At 48.8% G+C, this 19,834-nt stretch overlaps 1 long non-coding RNA gene across 1 annotated transcript; it reads left to right on the top strand.

Annotated features, from left to right (window-relative positions):
• The first annotated feature begins 14 nt into the window (after positions 1–14).
• Positions 15–14,316, top strand: LOC140605706 (uncharacterized). The gene is made up of 3 exons (XR_012008272.1): positions 15–120; positions 9,926–10,166; positions 13,803–14,316. It is a non-coding gene; the product is annotated as an uncharacterized lncRNA (long non-coding RNA).
• The last annotated feature ends 5,518 nt before the right edge of the window (positions 14,317–19,834 follow it).

Here is a 19,834-nt window from a genome sequence, read left to right as displayed (position 1 = left end):
CCCCCTTAGAGTCCGGGACCGCCCCAGCCCGCAGCCGCGGAAGCGCACCTGGGAGTGCACCTGCCGGGACTTCCTCAGTTCCTGGACGGGACCTGCTACGCTCCTTCCCACAACACACAGGTCAGGCCACTCGATTAGAAGGCGCCACCTGGTGAGGCTTGGGTCCCAAATAAACCTGTGGAAGCCCAAGCATCCTTGGCTTTCCCAACCCCAGCTCAGGCTGGACGATGAGAAAGGAGGGAGCGTTCGGCACCCTGAGCTGGCCCCCTTCAGGCCTCCTCTGCTTTGCCTTTAACGCACCGTGAGGAGGGGCCGGGGTTGTACCCATTTTCCAGGTAAGGACTGGGGGCTCCCCCCCAAGTTAGGCAGCTGGTGGTGAGTGTCAGAACCCGGCCTCGAACCTCGAACCCAGCCTTTTTGCATCTTCATCCAGGCCCTTTAGAAGGTAAAGGTGAGGTGAGCTGGGGAATCCCTGTGAAGTGGGGGAATTGAAGCTTTTTGGCCTCTGAGGGCTGAGCCGGGGTCAGGCTGCGGGGTGGTGGTGTCAGGAGCCCAGGAAGGCGAAAGGGAAGGGGAGGGACACGGAGGTGGAGCTCCCAGTACAAGTGGCACACTCGTACATATGTGCTAACTGAGCCCAGAGAGAATACAGGGTTCCACATAGCAAGGAAGAGGTGCACCCCAGGTCTGCCTCCTAAGCCCACCCTCTTTCTGTGGGTGGGGTGGGTTTTGTGTCTAATCCCAATTCTCCTGGCCTCCTTTGTATGTCTTCTAGCTCTCCTCGCCTTCTGTCCCATCCCTAATCTCTCCCGTGTTTCCTGAGTTACAACCTTCCCAGCCTTGATAACTCTCCTCCCTGCCTGGAGGCTCTGGGCCAACTCCCTTCCTTCAGTGGGGTCACATTTCCTAGGAGTCAGTCCTGGAGATGGCTAAGTACCAGGGGGTGGGGGTGGGCCTCCCTGGACTCTGAGCTGCTGAGACCAGTTTGGGCCATGTTCTAGCCTAATCTCTGCTCCCCAGAGCTTGGGTATTGTCCAACTGGCAGCCTAGGGCCATTCATCTTGCCTGTGGCCGGTGGCTCTGACAGGCCTCTTGACTCCTTAGACAGGGCCTGGAGGCTGTGAGTGAATGATAGTCATTGGGGTCCCTGGGCTCATCATCTGTGTAGATGGGATGGGGAGCAATAGGGGTGGCTGGGGATGCTCATCCCTGGCCCCTCAGCTGGGTTGGCCATAGTCCAAGCACAGGGATTTTGGAAGGAGGAGCTGGCAACTGGGATCTTTCCCCTTCGAGGTTGCCATGAATCCAACAGAATTGGAACTTGGCCATCAACCAACTTGTATGTGACCTGGGCAAGTCTCTGTACCCTGTGTCTTCTACACAGAATGTAGAGATGATTTTACATTCCCTTCTTCTCAGGGACATAAAGGCTGGCTATTAGGAGAGGAGTGTATCAGGATTGGGGGAACCTTACAACCTGGCCCAATTGTTATTTTTCTCTGGGGCCACTGGCTCCTGCTCTAGATAAAAGAGAGTCCCTTCCTTTACGCTTTACTCTTACCCCAGCATACCCTGAGTGCTGAGAAACTGGATGTGCCCAGAACCAGCCCTGCATCCCCACTTGCCCACTCCAGCCCCTTCTCCACTTAGTAGTCAGAGTGAACTCTGTACAGTTTCTATCTGCTCCTGTCCCTCCCCTGCTCAAAACTTTTCTATAGCTCCCTGGTGCTCCAGAAGAAAGTCCAACCTCCACATGTGACTATCACAATCCATCTCTGCCCCCTGTACTCCTTCACTGTGCCTCTTCCCCATCACACTCCATAGCCCAGCCGGTAGCCAGAATGAACATCTGGTTCACACCCCCCGGGCCTTTACACATGCTATTCCCTTTGCCTAGGAACAGGCAGGAGCCCTGTCTGCTAAGTCCTTTGTGGCTCATTTCTACTTATCCTTCAGGTCCCAGGTTAAATCTTTTAGGATGTCTTCCCTGCCCCTGACAATAATCTGTTTCAGGAACCCCAGACCTCTATAAATGCTGGGGAACAGTCTGCCTGTCCACCCCTCCTTCCCATCCCCCCCCCCCCCACACACACTAGGGCCAGGGCCCGATGGAGTGAGTGCTTGTGTTTATTGAAGGACTGATCCAATGGATCTAGACACACCCAGACAGACACCTTGTGACTCTAACGTTGGGGGTGTGTGTGTGTGCTTGGGGGCCTGATATGGGAGGGGACAGAGAATTCTGCTTAGTGGGCCCCCATACTTGACCCCCACATCATGGCCACAGAAGGGTGAAACAACTACTTGCTAACCTGTTTCCAGCTTCTTCTATTCCTCTCCCCACCTGTCCCCACCTGTCACAGAGGCAGCTCCAGAAGCCAGGAGCTAGAGGCAGCTGATAGAATGGCCTCCCCATTCCAGGCCCCCCTCTATCACCACCAAGCATAGGCATCCAAGTGACCATGTCCCTGTTCGTGACCTTGGCTCCCCTCTTGGGTAAAGTAGGGCTTCTTACCCCAGTTAAGAGAGAATGGTCGTGCATATCTGGGACATGCCTGGCTGGGAGCAGGTGAGCAGGTGCTCAGTAAATACCTATTTGTATTAGGGGAAACCAAGAACCAGAGAGGGCAAGGGACCTGTGGTCACACAGCAAATTGATAGCATAGCTAAGCCTCCACTTTTATTCACACAGCCCACCCCCCATCTCTTTCTCCAAGCTTAAAAATATTTTTACCTCTATGTGACATGACAGTGAGTGCTAGCGTGTGCAGAGTTTCTTTTAGGGGGAGATGGAGTATTCTAAAATTATGGTGATGGTTGCACAATTGTGTGAGTGTTCTGAAAACAATTAAGTCATATACTTTAAATGAGTGAATGGTATGGAGTGTGAATTACACCCCAATAAACTGTTATTTTAAAAAGCACTCTAGTGTGCAAGAAAAAGTGCCAGACAGAACTGCCTCTTGGTAGCTCTTAGTAGCTGCATATATTTCTTGAGCCCAGTCCCCTTCCTCTGTGACTTGGATCCTATTCCCCACTCTGCCTTCCTCCCAGCAATTTGTAGGATCAAATGAAAAAGTTGAGTTGTAATATTCCCGGAGTTGATGCCAGTATTGACAGCATGGCCATTTCTATAAAAATGAATCTCTCATGCTCCAAGATGACTGGATGAAGAAATGAACAAATACTTTACCAAAGAGGAAAAACAAAGTGAAAAATACATAGGGAAAAACGTTCCTCCTCAGTTTTAATCATAGGAGTGAAAACAGAACAACTTTGAGGTATCATTTTAAAATGGTAAAACTAGGGATCCCTGGGTGGCGCAGCGGTTTGGCGCCTGCCTTTGGCCCGGGGCACGATCCTGGAGACCCGGGATCGAATCCCACGTCGGGCTCCCGGTGCATGGAGCCTGCTTCTCCCTCTGCCTGTGTCTCTGCCTCTCTCTCTCTCTCTGTGACTATCATAAATAAATAAAAATTAAAAAAATTAAAAAAAATAATAAAATGGTAAAACTTGGGTGTCTGGGTGGCTCAGATGGTTAGGCGTCTGCCTTTGGCTCAGGTCATGATCTACAGTCCTGAGATAGAGCCCCAAATTGAGCCCCACATCAGGCTCCCAGCTCTAGTGGGGAGTCTGCTTCTCTCTCACACTCTGCCTCTCCCCCTGCTGTTTTTTTTCTTCCCCCCACCCCCTCTCTCTGTCAAATGAATAAATTTTAAAAAACCTTTAAAAACCGATATAAAACTGTGGTGGCAAAATTGTGGTAAAATCAATATATCCAAGTACTATTACACCATGTAAAAATAGCACGAGCCTCTTGGAAGTCAGTAGAGTAATATATTAAGAGCACCTAGAAATAACAAATGTTGGCAAGGATGTGGAGAAGAGGGAACACTTGTGCTCTGTTGATGGCAATGGAGATTGGTGCAGCCGCCGTGGAAAACAGTGTGGGAGTGCCTAAAAAACTAAAAAAAAAAAAAAAAAAAATGGAACATGTGATCCAGCAATTTGGCTTCTGGGTATTTATCTGAAGAAAAAGAAAACACTAACTGGACAAGATACCTGCATTCCCACATATTCACTGCAGTATTACTTACAATATTACAAGTCATGGAAACAATCTAAGTGTCCATTGACAGATGAATGATAAAGAAGATGTGTATATATTAATGTATTTATATTTGTGAAATATTATTCAGTCATCAAAAAGAATGCAATCTTGCCATTCGTGACAACATGGATGGAACTTGTTAGATACAGAAAAACAAATATCATCTCACTTATCTAAAAACAATCTAAAACAGTCTAAAAACAAAAGCAAACCAAACCACCGAGCTCATAGACACAGAGAACAGATTGGTTGTTGCCAGAGCTGGTAGGTGGGGGATGGGCAAAATGGGTGAAGGAAATCAAAAGGTACAAACTTCCAGGGAAGGAAATCAGAAGGTACAAACTTCCAGTACAGGCCGGGTGCCTGAAGCTGCAACAGCTAGATTGTGACCATGAGGCCGCAAGCATGTCGAAAGGCAACCTATTATGGATGATAGGAAGAGCAAGATTGAAATACTGTGGGTCTATGACATCTTTGTGCTGCTTCCCAGCCTAGAGACCATCTACTGCCAGCCTTTTGTTATATAAGGAAAATAAGCCCCCATTTATTTAAAGCACTGTTGTTAGTTGCAGCTGAGAGCATTCTCAACTGGCACATGAACAAAGACGTGAAAATACACTGGGTGGCCTATAAGACTTGGAGGCAGAAAAACTGGGATTCAAATCCCATTTCTCCTGCTCTGTTATTGTACCTGTGATTTCAGGCAAGCCATTTTGCCACTGAGCCTCAATTTCCTCCGCAATAAAATGGAGCTAATGATACCTACCTGTTGGGCTTTTCAAGGCTAGAATGACATGGCAGATTTGGAAGTGCTTAGTGAACAGCAAAGTGAGAGTTGGGTTCAGTCTTATCCAACTAAAAGTCCGAACTAATACAAAAACAACAAATGAGCTACTGTGTCAGGAAGGGGAATTGGTTGTGAATTATTTTTCTTTTTTATCCTTTCTCTCTCTCTCTCTCTCTCTCTCCTCTCTCTCTCTCTTTTTGTTCCAGATATTTTCCAAGGCTGCTCTGGCTCTCTCTCTCCTGGGCAGTGACCCCACCTTGGAGTGGAAAGGTCTAGACCTGAGACAGAGGGCTGTTTCTGGGTCCCGTGTGAAGGTGGCAGTAGGTGAAGGTGGCAGTAGGTGGAGCTCGAGGCTCATGGCAGAGCTGGACCAGGGTGCCGGGCTCTTCACCTGGTCCTGGCAGGCGGGCGGGCACTGGGGAGCTCAGCATCAGCGGCTGTGACTCGAGGTAAAAATAATCAGGGAAGGACAGCTGCTTCCTTGTCAGCAACCAAGAGGGAAATAAAGCTCATGTCCCCTCCAGCGAAAACCTGCTCTTGTCCCTTGGCTCCTGCCACCAACTGCTCGACGTCTGCGTGCCAATCCAATTTGAACGCCTGCGATTCACCCCAGAGAGGGCTTATTTTAACTTCATCAAACGCAGAGAAAAATATCCAGGCTGGAGTCAATAGGAGGGAGGAGCAGCTGCTTGGGGGCCCAGGCCAGGAATGGGGTTCAGGGCTTCTGCCCCTCCAGTGGCTGGGCTTGGGGTCCCCTCCTCATAATCTGGCTCAACAATTTGACTGTGTGGTTAATTCTACCAAGTCCCAGTGAGCATCCAGCGGGTGTTCCCTCAAATCAAGGTGTAAGTTAAAGACTCAACCTGGAAGTTCCTCTCTGAAGTCCTCAACCTCCTCTCCTGTCCCTTCTCTTCTCCAGCGCCCTCTCTGGGGCTGCACCAGGCTTTGCATGAAGACCCAGGTTGATGTGTCCTCTCACACTTTATGCCTTTGCAAGCTGCGCCTTCTGCCTTGACTGCCTTTCCTGTTTCTGTGCCTGGTGGATGTCCACAAGTTCTAGAGAGTTCCTAGGCATGCCTCAAGACTCAGGAATGTACCACTGGCGGCTTCCCCACCCCTCCAGGACGACTGAGTTGTTTTCTTGGGTCCCTGCAGGATTTAGTTCATCCTTCCATTTTTTTTTTTTAAGATTTCATTTATTTGTTCGTAGAGACAGAGAGAGAGAGAGAGAGAGAGAGGCAGAGACAAAGGCAGAGGGTGGAGCAGGCTCCATGCGAGGAGCCCGATGTGGGACTCCATCCCGGGTCTCTGAGATCATACCCCGGGCTGCAGATGGTGCCAAACCTCTGCGCCACCAGGGCTGCCCCCATCCTTCCATTTTAACAAGGAATTGGAGTGTCTCCCTGCCTTCCTTCCTCACCCCTCTATCCCTCTCTCCTTCTCTTGTTTCTGACAAATCCACTGAGCCTCTCCGCCAGGGCCCATGCTGGCTGCTTGGGGGCAGATGAGGATCCCAGCCAGCCCCTGCCCTCAAGTGGCATCGGCGTGGATGGCTGTCAGCACGAGGAGAGGTGATCTGTGGGCTGTGGGGACAGGGCAGCAGTACAGCCGTCCAGGAAGAGCTGCCTCCAAATGACAAAGTGAAGAATAGCATTTGTTTTTTTTTTTTTTCCTCCTTTTTTAAATCAAGGGATAAGCACAAGAGACATTGCTGACTTCCACTCCAATTATTGGAGACTCACATTTTTAGTTTATTCATTTCTCTAAATTTCAAGTGATCATACATATCAAATAAAGAGTAAATTGAATAAAAAAATATAAACTGAGCTAATAATAAAAGACATTTTAAAAAGATTTTTTAAATTTATTTATTCATGAGAGACAGAGAGAGAGAGAGAGGCAGAGACAGGGGCAGAGGGAGAAACAGGCTCCATGCAGGGAGCCTGATGTGGGACTCGATCCAGGGTCTCCAGGATCATGCCCTGGGCTAAAGGCGGCGCTAAACCGCTGAGCCACCCGGGCTGCCCTAAAAGACATTTTATAATTAAGGTTTACTTCTTCTTGGTTTAGTCTCTAAGCCCTGCTCCCCAGAGGGGTGTTTATTCAGCCTTTGAGGTTAGGTTAGGTTAGGATAGAGCAGAGTGTCCTGCATCCCCCTGCCTCCCTGCTTTGGTATAGGACCCCAGGAGTTGTTGATCTGTGACCCCCATGGCCATGCCTGGGGGAGTCAGCCCTGTAGGGGCAGGGCCCTGGGCTGCATAGAGGAGAGGTTGTCTGTTTTGCATGTTTGGTAATTCGGAATATCTGAAAGATTAATTGTTTCTTAGGCCTCACTGGAATGTCCTGACATCCAGGAGAGTATGTCAGCACATCCCAGGCTCAGTCTTTGCCAGGGGGCCAAGGTGTGTGTGTGTGTGTGTGTGTGTGTGTGTGTGCACATGCACTGCTGAGGTAGGCCTTTTGGAGGTTGGGTAGATGGGGTGAGAGGCAGAAGATGGGATCCTAGGTGTGTGTGAGGTTGGCAGGGAGGGAGCGATGACAGGCCAGCAGATAAAAATGAGGGAATTGGTATGGGGGCTCAGAAAGGTGAAGCAACTTACCTAAGGCCACACGGATGGAAGGGCTTTGACTTCAACACTGACTCCAACATTCACATTCATCTTCCTTGAGTAACTGGCAGGGCTAGCTTGAGACTCGATCCCTGGGGTTGACCTTGGAGTCCTCCACACCCTTGTCCTCCTGACCTCACACACTGTGGCCTCCAGATGAACCTCCTTGCAAGAGGTCAGACCAACCTCAGCGGGTTCCTTCCTGATCTCCACTGCATGGGAAAGTTGCTCTGTTAGTGTGGAGATTGGCCAGCCTGGGAGTCAGGTGACCTGGGATTCCCTACACACTAGCTGTAGTGGGCACCTATCAATCACTTCCTTATGTGTTGGCACATCCACTTCTTTGGGGGACTCTTCCTCCCCCACCATTCATGTGACCCCACTCTGGCTGCCTCTCCTCAAAAGCAAGCAAACAAAAAAGTAGAACACGCCAACAGTGGGCTCGAGCCATGGTTTGGCCATTTCTCTGGTCATGTGTGTGTGTGACACCAGCTATGCCATTCAGAGCTCTGCCCTAGATGTCTGGTGAAGTAAAGGGAGCAGGGGTCCCGACTCTGAGGTTTCTGAGTAGGAATGATGTGAAATAAGAACTGCTTGTGGCCAGGTATCATGGAGTTAAGTTTAGCTGCATCTCACAAAAATTCCAAACCAGAGAAGTTTAAACGTGCAAGGTTTTGTTTGTTTATCATGGAAGAGAAGTCTGGTGGTGCCCAGTACAGGGCTCATATTGCTGTCATGAATATCCAGCCTGTGGTCATAGCCCAGGATGGTTGCCAGAGCTCTCCAGCCATTGCACCCATGTTTTAGGCAACAAGAAGGAGGAAAGTGGGGAAGGGCAAAAGAAGTGCTCCTTCCAGCTGAGTCAGCTTGCCTTCCCATAGGCAACCTTACCCAAAGGGCCATAGAATACTTCCATTTGTATATTACTGGGCACAAGGGAGAAATGTGATTTATCACCTGGGAACTCTACTGTCCAAATAAAACCAAGCTTTCATCTCTGTCACGGGCTGCATTTCATGTCATATCTGTATGCAATGGAAAGGAATAAAGTCAAGACAAAAGGAGGGTGATTATGAGTTGGGAGACGGAAAGGAACAAACACACAGAGAGGGAGGAAGGGAGGAAGGGAGAGACAGTGAGACACGGAGGCAGAGAGGCAGATGCAGATGAGGACCACCCTGGCCTCCCCGGGCCCCTGCATCAACACATGCTCCTTCTTCTCAGGTCAGGTGGAACTGAGTTTCTGTCATTTGTAAATGGAGGAGTGTGCTGACCCTGGACAAGGATTTATCTTTTCTGAGCCTTGATTTTTTTCTTCTTCTGAGAAATGGGGATCCTGTTGCCCACCAGGTGGAGCTGTAACAGAGACTAATGAGGACAATATCGGCCAAGCAAGGCTCAGAGAGCAAAGCCCTGACCAAGTAGCATGGTGACCTTGGTCAGACAGACCTGCTGTTTCTCCTGGTCCCTCCTCCTGTCCAGCTCCAGCCACTCTGCTCCACCGTTGCTGAGGGTTTATGCGGAAACTGCATCACATCTGCCCCGGGAGCTGGCCAGGCTCAGACAAGTTTTCTGCACACCTGAGTGGTGGGTGTCCAAACCTTGGAGAGAAGTGCCAGGAGCAGAGAAAAAGCCACTGCCACCTTGTCGTAGGGGCATTGTCTGAAGCATGGGTCAGATCCTGATGTCCACAGTGCCAGGCTGCCAGGCAACGGGGAATCCACTTTCAGGTTGGATGCTGTGGTCAACCTGGTCCAGGCCCCTTTTCTGCTTTCTGAGAACAGCACCTGATTTGGGGGGAGCTCCCTTCTCTGGTTAGCCCCTGTGGTTTTGGGAGGGGCTGACTCTGCTCCATTCTCCGTGGGTGGTGTATTTGTCTTCTATTGCTGCTACAGCAAGTTACACAAATTTAGCAGCTCAGAACGACACAAATCAGTGATCTCACAAGTCTGTAGTTCAGAAATCTGGGTTGGCTCAACTGGCTCCTCTGCTCTGAGTCTCACAAAGCCAAAAATCAAGGTGTTGGCTGGGCTGTGTGTTTTTCTGGAGGTTATGTAGGTAAATCACTTGCATGCCCTTTCTGGGTGTTAACCACATTCTGTTCTTGTGGGTGTGGGACTGAGGTCCCCATTTCCTTGCAGGCTGTCATCAGAGGCTGGGCTTTGTCCTACAGGCTGCCGGCAGTCCTTATGCTTCTCACACAGGCAGGGCAAATCCTTTTCCTGCTTCATGTCTTGCCAACTTCCCTTTCCTTGTCCTCTTTGTCCTCCTCTTCTGTGTTCCTCTTCTCTCCCATCTCCTTTCTACTACCTCTGCTTCCCCCTTCTGCTTTTAAGGGTTCCTTGTGGTTACACTGGGCCACCTGAATAATCCAGTGTGATTTTTTTTTTTAAGATTTTATTTATTTATCCATGACAGACACAGAGAGATGCAGAGAGAGAGGCAGAGACACAGGGAGAAGGAGAAACAGGCTCCATGCAGGGAGCCCGACGCAGGACTTGATCCCGGGTCTCCAGAATCACACCCTGGGCTGAAGGCGGCGCTAAACCGCTGAGCCACCCAGGCTGCCCTCCAGTGTGATCTTAAAGTCAGCTGATGAATGGCCTTAATTACATCTGCAGAGTCTACACATCCGGGAAACAGAACCAACTGGAGATATGTATGTGTATATGTATATGTGTAATATGGAGAGAAAGACGGAGACAGAAGGACATATTTTTATTTATTTATTTATTTTTAAGAATTGGCTTGTAGAGAATATAGAGGCTTGGTTAAGTCCAAGATCTGCAGGGCAGGCTGGCAGGCTGGAGTCCCAGGAAAGAGTCGTAATTCAAGTCCAAAGGTAGTCTGCTGGCAAATTTCTTTCTTGCTTTGAGGAGGTCAGTCTTTTGTTCTATCAGGCCCTTCACTTGATTGGCTTGATAGAGGCTCACCCACATTACTAAGGGAAACCTGTTTCATTCAAAGTCCACTGCCTTAAATGTGAATCCCGTCCACAAGCACCCTTACAAAAACATCCCCAAAAATGTTTTATCCAAAATCTGGGTAAATGTTGACACATACTGGACCCTAGTAGACACTGAGCATGGGACATCCAGTAACTATGGGATTGAGCTATGTGTTGTGAGCCGGTATTTCTGATCCTTCAAGCCATAAGGTCAGGTTGGGCACAGCAGCACCTCATCCATCACAAATGAAAATAGTGCATTGGTGTTTGGGCCCAACCAGGTCCAGAGGACAGAGTTCTATGACTCTGAGGCCCAGGGCTGGATGTCACCAGATCTACTGTAGATACTTCTCCCTCTATTCACTCTTCAGGCCTCAACTCCCAGGCTCCTGCCTCCTTCTTGTAAGGGCCCTGTGATGACACTGGACTCACCTGATAATCTAGGATAATCTAGGATAATCCTCCCATTTCAAGATCCTTAACTTTATCACATCTGCAGAGTCCCTCTGACCACATCAGGTACCTCTTCACAGGTTCCGGGGATTTGGGCGGTGGCATCTTTGAGGGGCCGTTACTAGGCCCACCACACTCATTTGTCAGTCTCACTCATGCACCCAGGGGTCAGGGAGCAGCCAGAGCTCCGCTGGAGATGGTAAGAGCTCCTCATCAGGGGAAGTCAGAGGCTTCTGTGCCTTGCCCCAATACCAGGCCCTCTCGCTGCAGCTTTACTCCGCTTGATCTTGAGGCCTGGCTGCTGCCCTACTCTGGGATGTGGCCATACACATGTGGGTCACAGGGCTCCGGACTCTCAGCTGGAGGCTGAAATAAACATAGTCACCTGATCCGGCGATGCTTGCAGAGCATCTGTTATGTGCCTGGCACTTCGTTGGCTTTTGCCAATCTGCGGGCTGGGCTTCTTATGTTCTTTGTGGGCATGGGAGGCCCAGAGAAGACAAGTGGCTTGCCCAAGGTCACACAGAGTGGAAGGAGCAGATTGGAAATGAGGTCCTGGGGACTCAGATGCTGCCTCCTCTGTCTTCATGAAGCCGTAGATGGGACTCAAGGATGGCAGCCTCTTCTCATCTCAAGTCATTTTTCCTGGGCCCCAAAATTAGAGTCCTAGCTCAGTTTCCTCTGAATTCAGCAAGAGGCAGATGGTGGCCCTTGGGAACAGAAGACATTAGGTTTCCGGTGATGGGGGTCCCCTGCCACCTTCCCCCCAAACTGCTGTCACCTTTTAATAGATTTCTCAGGGAATGAGTAATAGTGATTTGTTGCTGGTGCTGGCTTGGCATTCAGCGGGAAGTCCCTGCAGGCCTGGAAGGTCAGCATGGAGCCACTCAAAGGCGACCGCTGGAGGAAGATAGTGGGTCAGGGCTGGCCGCTTAACACAGCTGTGCTGCCAATTACCGCCCGGCCTGCTTCCTGCCGCAGACATGCCCAGGGCCAGGGCTTTGAACCCTTGCAAGGAGGCCAGCTTCCAGTAAACAACCCAGGGCAGCGGGCAGATTGACAGCAGAAATGCAGGAGGCTGGCCAGCCACTGGTGTTGCTCACTGCTCCTACTGGCAGATGGACAGGACCACAGTCCCCCAAGGGGTTCCCCCAGCCGGGGACTCAGGGGGCCATCAGAGCATCTGAGCCTCACTGCTGGGTAGACAGGCTCCTGCCATGTCCAGGAGGATTTCTAGGCCATAGTTTCTGGGCCACCGAAGATGATTTTTTCTGGGTAGAGAAATGAGCCTGATCTGGGTGGGACCCCTTCCCAGTCACCAGCCTGGGAGCAGGGATTTGAAGAAAGAACCTGCAGAGGGACAGCAGTGTCCTGCTTGTTTCTCTCTCCCCAGGAAAGCCTGAGAAATATTTGGGGATACACTGGTGGCACTACCAGGCTTTCCACCACCATTTTATTTGGCAATTAAAAGAAAGGAAGTGTGCTCACTGCATGATTCTATTTATGTGAAGTTCTAGAATGTTTGGGTATTAGAAAGTGATGGCCTCTATGAGGGACCGACTGGAAGTAGCATGAGAGAACTTTCTGGGGGTGGTGGAAACGTTCATATCCTGGTTGGGGTGCTGGTTACACATTTATCAAAACCCATCCAGCTCTTTCCTTCAAATCTATTTATTTTACTGGATGCACACTGCACTTCAACAAGGAAAAAAAAAGGTAAGACAAAGAAGAAGAGGGGGATGTAGAGGCTTAGGGAGAACCTGGAGACCTGTGCATTCATGCACACACATGCACACAGACCTACTGACACACACACTCTTGCAGGCACACATACGCTTTTTTCTTTCTAAAATCAGAGCATTATTCCCTCCTTTTCCTCAGAGAAGTTGCAAAAGAACACAGATTTTTCTTCATCTTTGTATATAATTAATATTTTTCCATGTGCCAGCAGTAAATAGATGGGATAAAAAATTAGTTACCCAAGCAGGCTGGTGCCCTTCTCCTAAGCAGCCAGCTCAAGGCAACTGGCCCTATCCCCTAGGGTAGGGCCATTAATTAAATCATGGGCTGTTGATGCTTCTGAGAGTGACCTCCAGGTGCTCAGCAGCCCCTGTTGCTGTACGCATGGGTCCAGAGGTGAATGGCTGTTTCTGTGCCCATGAGGCTGATGGACATAGCAAGTGCTCCACTGATATATCCCATCATGCCAGAAAACAAAGAGGTACTCAAAGTGATGGGGAGCCAGTTGGAAAGGGCTCCAATGGCCAAATTTGGAACAGTGGAAGATCAAAACGATGAATAATGTGGATGGATTATGACACATAGAATTTTTAAAAAAAAATCCTTAAATTTGAAAAAAAATAATTTAAAAAACCAGAGAAGACAGGATAAAGGAAAGGGGTTCCTTACAGAAGAGTGTCAACTCGGGGGGGGGACGCACCTGGTGGCTCAGTCAGTTGAGCGGCCAACTATTGGTTTTAGCTCAGGTCATGATCTCAAGGTTTTTGTGATGGGTCCTTTTAAGATTTACTCTCTAAGCAGCTTTCAAGTATAGTATACAGTATTGCCAACTATAGTCACCATGCTGTGTATTACATCCCCAGAACTTATTTATCTTTTTTTTGTGGTTGGCATAGAATGCCATTGGTTTCAAATATTAGTTTCAAGTGTACAATCAATTAATTTGACAATTCTATACATTACCCAATGCTCACCAATGTCAGTGTAGTCACCCTCTGTTACTATTTGATATTGTTATATTATGTACTCTATTCTCTAAGCTGGACTTTTCATCTCTCTATGACCTATTTTTATTTTGTAACTATAGGTTTGTATTTCTTAATCCCCATCACCTATTTATTTATTTTTATTTTTTATTTTTTATTTCTTTTAAAGATTTTATTTATTTATTCATTCAGAGAGAGCAAAGAGAGAGGCAGAGACACAGGCGGAGGGAGAAGCAGGCTTCATGCAGGGAGCCCGACGTGGGACTCCATCCCGGGTCTCCAGGATCACACCCCAGGCTGCAGGCGGCGCTAAACCGCTGCGCCACCGGGGCTGCCCCCCATCACCTATTTAAGTTATCCCCTCACACTCCTCTCCTCTGGCGACCATCAATTTGTTTTCTATATTTAAGAGTCTTGTTTTTGTCCTTGTTTTAATTTTTAGATTCTACATGTAAGTGAAATCATATGCTACTTGTCTTTCTCATCTGACTTATTTCACTTAGCATAATGCCCTTTAGGTTCATCCATGTTGTCATAAATGGCAAGATTTCATTCTTTTTTATGCATGAGTAATATTCCATTGAATATGTATATACTACATCTTCTTTATCCATTCATCTATTGGCTGACACTTGGGCTGCCTCTGTATCTTGGCTATTGTGTGTAATGCTGCAATAAACATAGAGATGCAATAAACAAAAAGATGTATCTTTGAATTACTGTATTCATTTTATTTGGTTGAATACCTAGTAGCGGAATTATTGGATCATATGATATTTCTAGGTATTGTGGTTTTATAGGAGCATGCCCTTGTTTTTAGGAGAATCCTGCCAAAATATTTCGGGGACAACTGAATTCAGTGTATGATACTTGACTGGTCCTAGATCACAAAAATCATAATGGATTTTTTTTAATTTTAAAAAAATTTTAAGTAATCTCTCTGCCCAACATGGGGCTCAAACTCACGGCCCCAAGATCAAGAGTCCCATGCTCTACTTACTGGGTCAGTCAGGTACCCCCATAATGGTTTCTCATAATGGAGAAATTTGAAAGGACTGAATATTTAATAGCAATGCTGAATCCATACAATGGTGTTGTGTTATGTAGGAGATTGCCCTTGTTTTTAGGAGATTCATCCTCTAGTATTTAGGGGTGGAGTATTGTGTAACTTTTTTTTTTTTTTAAGATTTTTTATTTATTTGAGGTGGGGGAGGGAGAACAGGCACCTTTCCGAGCAGAGAGCCTTATGTGGGACTCAATCCCAGGACTCCGGGATCATGACCTGAGCTGAAGACAATCTTTTTTTTTCTTAAAGATTTTATTTATTTATTAATGAGAGACAGAGAGAGACATAGAATTGTCTGACATAGGCAGAGGGAGAAGCAGGCTCCTGGCAGGAAGCCCGAGGTGGGACTTGATCCCAGATCCTGGGATCATGCCTTGAGCCAAAGGCAGACGCTCAACCACTGAGCCACCCAGGAGTCCCTGAAGACAGACTCTTAAATGACTGAGCCACCCAGGCACCCCTGAAAACACATTTTTAATGGCCTTTTATATTTTGTCATAAAATATTCAGCCACTCTTCTGTTGTTTGACATTAAAGCAGTTTTCAGATTTTCATTATCATATTGCTATATACTACAATATACAGAATCCATTATAATATCTAATATGTGTAATCCATTATCCAATATATATCCAACATATAATACATTATAAAATTCAGTATAATCCATTATAAATAGTGGCACAATGAACATCTTTACACACCAATCTTTGTTTGAGGATATGAGTCCAAAGAAGGGAACTTGGGTATTAAGAGTTCTGAACGTTTCTGAGGATCTTGAACTAAAAAAAAAAAACCCAGCTTTACTGAAGTATTACCAATACACTAGAAAAAAAGTTGTGTAGGTTTAATATATACACTGTTGGGTGAGTTTGAACATATATACTCATACACCCATGATGCTATCACCGCAATCAAGGTAATAAATCTGTCACCTCCAATAGCTTCCATGTGTCCCTTTTTTTCTTACAGGTGTGTGTGTGCCATGAACACTTACCATGAGAGCTCCCCCCAGCAAATTTTGAAGTGCACAATACCATGTTGTGGACTTCAGGCACTATGTTGTACAGGATTCTGAACTATTTTGGCAAATGGCTTTTCAGAAAGCTTGTACCACTTTACACGCCCAATAGCAAACTCTGAAGGTGCTTATGTTGGCACATCATTGCTAACAGTATTATTTTTAGGAAAAATGTCTTTGCTAGATTTGGTAGTGATAACGGTGTTGTCAGTGAGAATGGTCCCATGGACGCATTTCAGCCTTTCACTTGCTTGACTGTCATTGTGACTCTCCCTCCATCTTCAGTCCTTTCTCCATCTTGGCGGCTGTGACATCATTCTCCTCTGGTCCCCACCTGCCTCCCTGCCTGTGCCTTCTCTCCTCATACATGCCTCATCTTTACTTGCCTGATAAATTATTGTCCCTGGCCTCTGTCCTTGGCTCCCCTCTCTCCCTCTGCCCACCCTCCTGTGGCATCTTATCCACACTTGGGACTTGCACGGCCTTCGCAAGAACTGTTGCACCTCCCCCCAGCCCAGACCTCCAACGCGAGACGTCCCATATCAGAACCCACGTGGACTTTCCTGCCACTATCCATCCTGCCCCCCCAAGTTCCTAGTCCTTCTGAGTCTCAGGTCTGACACCAGATCATTGAGGAAGACAGCAAGCCTTCTGTGGCTCCCACAGTGACCTTAAGACAGGAGATTCTGAGCCAGCCTACAAGTCCCCCATAATTGGAGCTCACCCAGTTCACTACTCTCACCTCTCCCACCCCACCCCTGCCCTGCAGCCACACCTACCTATCTGCTCTTCTGCAGACCTGGCAAGCCCTATTGTTCCTTCATGCCTTTGTACAAGCTAAGCTGTCCTTCTATCTGGAAAGCTCTTCTCTCTGCTGTCTTCTTCAAAGATCTAGTGTCAGGTTCACCTCCACTAGGAAACCTGCCCTCAATGACCATGTACTCACTTATGTCTACCTGAATCTTCTGTAATGAAAACGATCCCACTTTCTGCAGCCCACCCTCCAGGCGCCCAAGTCTCAGCCTTGACTGTCCCTAACTGTGGCCTTTGGCCAGCCCCTAGTCTTTCTGAGTCTCAGTTTCTCTTTCAGTTCTTCCCCACTCAGGGCATCCCACTTGTGATTCCCACCCTCACGGGTTAGTATAAGAACCAGATATGTTGAAAGGAGAGGCCAGGGTTAGGAACAAATGGACAGGACAGGTTTGGATTCAAATTCTGTTTCTCTTGCCAACCAGCTGCATGACCTTGGGGCAGACACCTCCTCTCTCCCAACTGACAGTTCGCCACCCAAGAGCTAGAAATCTAATAGCAACCCTGAGTAGTTGGGAGGACTAATGGGGTTGTGGCATGTAAAGTGCTTAACAGAGCACCTGGTACGTGGGGAGCTCTCAGTGGGTGTTGATCATGGTGGTGAAACCAGGTAGAGAAAGGATTTGTAAATTCTAACATGGGAAGGTATTCTCATGATTTCCCAGTGACTTGCACAAGCCTCAGATATGGAAAAAGTTCCACTCCTGCTCACCATCAGCTGGGGTCACAAAACTCAGGGCTCAGCTCATTTTTCTGGGGTTAGGTAGTTACACACCCATCCCAGGCACTGCTTACAGCAATTGGGATTCTGTGGGTCTCATCGGGGCCCTCAGATCTGCTAAGTGCCCCAGGGGAGTGTAGAATAGATGGTGGGAATCCACACTGAGACACGGCCATGTGCTCCACTGTGCCCTCCCACCGAAGCTGTTTTCTGTGGCTGGGCAGCAAGGCTCAGCACCTGGGTGCTGTGCCAGGAGCCCTGGAGCCTGGAGCAGCTGCTCTAATTCATGTAAAGGAAGGCGCCCAGGTTTGCCCTGTCTATTTATAGCTTATTTATGAAGAAGGAAAAACAAGGGCCCAGTTGCCTTAGCAACGAGGAGCATCATGGGCTGCTTTCTCTGCAGTGGGAAATTGGCCAAGTCTCCTGGTGGGGGGCACCCCCTCCCTCCCCGCTATGTGTGTATGCTGACAGAGGTCAGAGGTGAACCTCCCAAGACCTGTCCCACACTGGATTCCCAGCAGCCAGTGTGGGGGAGAGTGCTTGCCAGGCACTTGGAAAATGCTCCCTGATGCAGGTGGCCGTGCACAGCTGAATGCTCTGTGGAAAGGCACACTCTGGTCTCTTGGTCTTGGTGCTAAACTCCTGTCCTCTGGGTACCCAGCCTGCTGCCTCAAACTCCCTTGGGAGCCTGGCTGTGCTCTGGCACTTAGGGCACTTAGTGCAGTGAACCAAAGGTATAGTTCCCAGACCGCGCCCCTTAAGGCTGTGATCTGGCACAGAGCATGGCACGGAGGAGGGGCTTAATAAAGAAATAAATAATGGATGAATGAAGTGCTTTAGTTTGCAGTGCATGTCCTTAGTATGCACAGGGCAAAGGAAACACTATAATGTTCTCTCCTTTTACAGATCAGGGAGCAGATTCAGACAGACGAAGAGACCAGCCCCAATCACACTGCTAAGTAATATCCAGGCTGGATGAGGGTCCTTGAGGAGGAAGCTTGCTTTTGCTCTGGCAAAGTGCCAGGGAACATGGGAACTTGGGTTCCCACTGGGCTGTAATTGTCGGAGGCCAGGCCGGGGAAGTGGGAAGTGGTGCTGTGGCTGGCCTGGGGCTGAGAGGCCTGTGGTTTGAATTTTGACTCTGCCACTTATCAGCGGTGTGACCTTGAATTATTGACTTTACCTCTCTGGGCCTCAGCTGCTTCATCTGTAAATCAAGGCAATGATGACTGGCCCTTGGGGACTGGTAGCTTCCTGAGGGCGGGCACAGCACCTGTTTCTTGATCATCTGCTTTCCTGGTGTCAGCACAGTCTAGGTGCCTAGGATGATCATGAGCTCCTGTATATAGGGTAGATTGGGTGCTCTCAGGGAATTTTGGTTGTTACATTATTAGGGACCTGAGGCACAGAGAGCTTGGTGGTTCCCCTGAGATTACATGGCCAAATCCAGAGCAAGGTGGTGGCTTTCCTGGTCTGTGAGGTTTGTGGGCATTGTGGGGGATTAAGTGGGATGGTGTCCGGCCCCTGGGGAGGGCATTCTGGACAGGGCTGCAGTCCCAGGGGGCAGTGGTCATGTTAGACAGGGAGGCTAAGACAGGAGTCTCTGAGTACTGGGGACCTAGGGCTGCCCTCCAAACTGCTGGAGGTACAGCGGCTCTGTCCTAGGCTTAGTGGGGTTTGCTTGGCCCTGGGCTGGACTTCTCAAGGTCCAAGGCCAGGCCGCCTAGAGGCTCTCCGTCGCCCTCTGCTGGGCCCCGGCTGTCTGTGCTGGCCCACCTCCAGGGGCTCCAAGCCGGGCAATGCCACCTCTTCAGGGGTCTGGGTGTGAAAACCATACCTAAGAGATCCAGTGAAGAAGAGCAATGCCCCGGGACACACCGAGAGAGATCACAGATCATTTCCACATCCCTCCCTGGCTCCTCCAGCTCCCAATCAGACTCGCGAGACACAGGTGGGCCTGCCACCATCCTCCGGCGGCCACACGCAGGCTGCTACACTGTCTTAGCTGCCACCACATGAGATTCATCACTGCTTCCTGAAAACCGTGTGTGCTCGGGGTGTTTTGTTGGTGTTGATTATTCCATGCCCCAAGCCTTGGCTCATCTGTCTGTCTTCCTGCCTTCTCATTTCATGAGCCCCGCACTCCGTCCTTCTGAGCCTCTAAGGCTTCGGCCACATCCACCCCACCCAGCCCCTAGCACACTGGGTTGTTAGTCTTTCTGGGAACTTCTCTTCTTCCCGCACTGTGAACACATGAGCTGTCTGCTGGGGCTGTCGTAACAAAGTACCGCAGCTGAGTGGCTTACACAACAGAAATAGAGTGTTTCACAGTGTTGGAGGCTAAAATCTGAAATCAAGGTGTTAGCAGGATTGGTTCCTTCCGAGGGCTGTTCCAGGCCTCTCGCCTGGTGGGTCTGGTGCTTTGCTGCCACTCATTGACGTTCCTTGGCATGGAGAAGCATCGTTCCATCTCTGCCTTCATGTCCACACAGCTCTCACTGCGTGAAGGTCTGTCTGCAGATTTCCCCTTTTTATAAGGACAATCATACTGAATTAGGAGCTACCGTAATGACCTCATTTTAA

Source organism: Canis lupus, chromosome 16 (genome assembly GCF_048164855.1).
Source record: "Canis lupus baileyi chromosome 16, mCanLup2.hap1, whole genome shotgun sequence".
Classification (NCBI taxonomy): Eukaryota; Metazoa; Chordata; class Mammalia; order Carnivora; family Canidae; genus Canis; species Canis lupus.
The sequence above is the reverse complement of the archived record's forward strand: the minus strand, read 5'-3'. Positions and strand labels throughout refer to the sequence as shown.